The following is a 4,616-nucleotide window of genomic DNA, read 5'->3' on the forward strand; positions in this document are numbered from 1 at the left end:
AAGAGCCCATATTGCCTTATCTTCTCCTGTTTATTGAATGCTCGCAGATTCCAGCTTAGTCCAATGCACGTGCACTCTTATTATTATTCACATCGTTCGGTCGTGCAAGTGAAAGGCAATTATGATGATATATGATGGACTGACTGAGATGAGAAAAGCTGGTATGAACTCGACCTCTTTTGTTTTTGTAAATATGATGAGTTCATCGTTCTTGATTCAGCTTGTTATGAATAAACATGTTTGCAATGACAATTAGAGATCATAGTTGCTTGTGCCATGCTTGATTAGCTATAAGTTATAATGGTTTACCTTGCGTGCCAACATGCTATTAAAATGGTTATGATGTGGTATGATAGGGTGGTATCCTCCTCTGAATGATTTAAGTGACTTGACTTGTCACATGTTCACACATGTAGTTGAAATAAATCAACATAGCCTTCACGATATTTATGTTCATGGTGGATTATATCCTACTCATGCTTGCATCCAATGTTTATTAATTTTAATGCATGTACATGGCTGATGTCGCTCTCTAGTTGGTCGCTTCCCAGTCTTTTGCTAGCCTTCACCTGTACTAAGCGAGAATACTGCTTGTGCATCCAAACTCCTTAAACCCCAAAGTTATTCCACATGAGCCCACTATACCTTCCTATATGCGGTATCTACCTGCCGTTCCAAGTAAATTTGTATGTGCCAAACTCTAAACCTTCAAATAATCATCCTGTTTTGTATGCTCGAATAGATCATGTATCAACTAGGCTGTCTGTATCTTCCATGTTAGGCGGGTTATTCTCAAGAGGAGTGGACTCCGCTCCTCACTCACGAGATTAAGGGCTAGTCACCGGGATGCCCAGTCCCATGCTTTATGCAAACTAAATCAAAATAATTACAAACAAAACTCCCCTTGGGACCTGATGTATGTTGGAGGCACTTGTTGTTTCGAGCAAGCCATGGATTGATGTTTGTTGGTGGAGGGGGAGTATAAACTTTACCGTTCTGTTTGGGAACCGCCTATAATGTGTGTAGCATGGAAGATATCGCCATCTCTTGGTTGTTATGTTGACAATGAAAGTATACTGCTCAAAATGTTATTCACTTCTATTTCAAAACCGAGCTCTGGCACCTCTACAAATCCCTGCTTCCCTCTGCGAAGGGCCTATCTATTTACTTTTATGTTGAGTCATCACCCTCTCATTAAAAAGCACTAGCTGGAGAGGGCAGCTGTCATTTGCATTCATTACTGTTAATTTATATTGGGTGTGACTATGATTGGATATCTTTTACCATGAATTACAATGTCTAGTCAGTCCTTGATCTTTAAAGGTACTCTGCATTTATGTTTTGTGGTCTCAGAAAGGGCTAGCGAGATACCATCTTGTTATATCATATTATGATTGTTTTGAGAAAGTGTTGTCATCCGAGATTTATTATTATGGCTTGCTAGTTGATTATGTTATTGATATGAGTAATCATGAGACCTGAGAATTATTCCAAATGTGGTTAGTTATAATCTTTGCTGAAAACTTGAATGCTAGCTTGACATATTTACAACAACAAGAGCAAACAGAGTTTGTAAAAGTTTTCTTTATTTCTTTCAGTTTGTCAACTGAATTGCTTGAGGACAAGCAAGGGTTTAACCTTGGGGGAGTTGATATGTCTCCATCGTATCTACTTTTCCAAACACTTTTACCCTTGTTTTGGACTCTAACTTGTATGATTTGAATGGAACTAACCCGGACTGACATTGTTTTCAGCAGAATTGCCATGATGTTGTTTTATGTGCAGAAAACAAAGTTCTCGGAATGACCTGAAACTCCACGGAATACCTTACAATAAATAATAAAAAATCCTCGCCAAAGATGAAGACCAGGGGGGCCGCACCCTTCTCACGAGGGTGCCCCCCCCCGAGGGCATGCCCCCCTACCTCGTGGGCCTCCTGGAAACCCCCCGACTCCAACTCCGACTCTATATAACTGCTTCCGGGGATAAAAAATCAGAGAGAAGAAATCATCGCATTTTACGATACGGAGCCGCCGCCAAGCCCTAAAACCTCTCGGGAGGGCTTATCTGGAGTCTGTTCGGGGCTCCGGAGAGGGGGATTCGTCGTCATCGTCATCATCAACCATCCTCCATCACCAATTTCATGATGCTCACCGCCATGTGTGAGTAATTCCATTGTAGGCTTGCTGGACGGTGATGGGTTGGATGAGATTCACCATGTAATCGAGTTAGTTTTGTTAGGGTTTGATCCCTAGTATCCACTATGTTCTGAGATTAATGTTGCTATGACTTTGCTATGCTTAATGCTTGTCACTAGGGCCCGAGTGCCATGATTTCAGATCTGAACCTATTATGTTTTCATCAATATATGAGAGTTCTAGATCATATCTTGCAAGTCTATAGTCACCTATTATGTGTTATGATCCGTTAACCCCAAAGTGACAATAATCGGGATACTTCCCGGTGATGACCGTAGTTTGAGGAGTTCATGTATTCACTATGTGCTAATGCTTTGTTCTAATTCTCTATTAAAAGGAGGCCTTAATATCCCTTAGTTTCCATTAGGACCCCGCGGCCACGGGAGGGTAGGGCAAAAGATGTCATGCAAGTTCTTTTCCATAAGCACGTATGACTATATTCGGAATACATGCCTACATTACATTGACGAATTGGAGCTAGTTCTGTGTCACCCTATGTTATGACTGTTACATGATGAATCGCATCCGGCATAATTATCCATCATTGATCCGATGCCTACGAGCTTTCCATATACTGGTTTACACTTATTTACTTTCCCGTTGCTATTGTTACAATCACTACAAAACACCAAAAACATTACTTTGCTTTCATTACTCTTTTGTTACCGTTACCATCACTATCATATTACTTTGCTACTAAACACTTTGCTGTAGATACTAAGTTTCCAGGTGTGGTTGAATTGACAACTCGGCTGCTAATACTTGAGAATATTCTTTGGCTCCCCTTGTGTCGAATCAATAAATTTGGGTTGAATACTCTACCCTCGAAAGCTGTTGCGATCCCCTATACTTGTGGGTTATCACACCCATATCACATAAGCCATGATAGCAATGATCTCCTATTTTAACAGAAATAACAGGCGTGCCTACAACAGGTCTATGTTTATTTTTAGTATCAGGCCTAGCAATTCTAGCAGCTTCATCACATAAATAAATAACATGCCCATCAATATTATCGGCCAAGAGATCTTTAACCATAGCAATATTAGGTTCAACTTTAACTTGCTCAGGGGGTTTGTGTGTCCTAATATTACTTTTGTTGACTACAGTTGAAACTTTAGCATGATCCTTTATTCTAACAGGGAAAGGTGGTTTCTCAACATAAGCAGTAGGAACAATAGGATCATTATAAGTGATAGTCTTTTCTTCAACTTTAATAGGTGCAACTACTTTTACTTCAATGGGAGGATTATATTTAAACCACTTCTCCTTAGGGAGATCAACATGAGTAGCAAAGGATTCACAGAAAGAAGCTACTATCTCAGAGTCAAGTCCATATTTGGTGCTAAATTTACGGAAAACATCGGTATCCATAAAAGATTTAACACAATCAAACTTAGGTGTTATACCTGACTCCTTACCTTCGTCGAGATCCCAATCTTCAGAGTTGCGTTTAATTCTCTCCAATAAATTCCGTTTGAATTCAATAGTCTTCATCATAAAGGAACCAGTGCAAAAAGTATCGAGCATGGAGCGATTGTTGTCAGAAAGCCGAGCATAAATTTTCTGAATAATCATTTCTCTTGAGAGCTCATGATTGGGGCATGAATATAACATTGACTTAAGCCACCCCCAAGCTTGAGCGATGCTTTCTCCTTCGCGAGGCCAAAAATTATATATATAATTACGATCACGATGAATAAGATGCATAGGATAAAACTTCTGATGGAATTCCACTTTCAAACGTTTGTAGTCCCATGATCCCATATCATCACATAGCCTATACCATGTCAATGCATCTCCCTTCAAAGATAAAGGGAAGATCTTCTTCTTGATAACATCATCGGGCATACCTGCAAGCTTAAATAATCCACAAACTTCATCCAAATAGATTAAGTGTAAGTCAGGATGCAATGTTCCATCTCCTATAAAAGGATTAGCTAGCAGTTTCTCTATCATACCCCAAGGAATTTTGAAGTAAACATCTTCATTTTCAGTAGGTCCAATAGGTTGAGGAGCAACTATTTGCTCTACCGGTCGGGGTGAAGATACCCCGAACAAGCCCCTCAACGGATTACTTTCCATAGTAACAAGTGACAGTAAATTTCAGCACACTATATAAATTTTTCCTTACCAAATTCCACCTACCAAAGGCGCTTCACTCCCCGGCAATGGCGCCAGAAAAGAGTCTTGATGACCCACAAGTATAGGGGATCTATCGTAGTCCTTTCGATAAGCAAGAGTGTCGAACCCAACGAGGAGCAGAAGGAAATGATAAGCGGTTTTCAGCAAGGTATTCTCTGCAAGCACTGAAATTATTGGTAACAGATAGTTTTGTGATAAGGTAATTTGTAACGAGTAGCAAGTAATAAAAGTAAATAAGGTGCAGCAAGATGGCCCAATTCTTTTTGTAGCAAA

The sequence above is a fragment of the Triticum urartu genome, chromosome 4, assembly GCF_003073215.2.
Source record: "Triticum urartu cultivar G1812 chromosome 4, Tu2.1, whole genome shotgun sequence".
Classification (NCBI taxonomy): domain Eukaryota; kingdom Viridiplantae; phylum Streptophyta; class Magnoliopsida; order Poales; family Poaceae; genus Triticum; species Triticum urartu.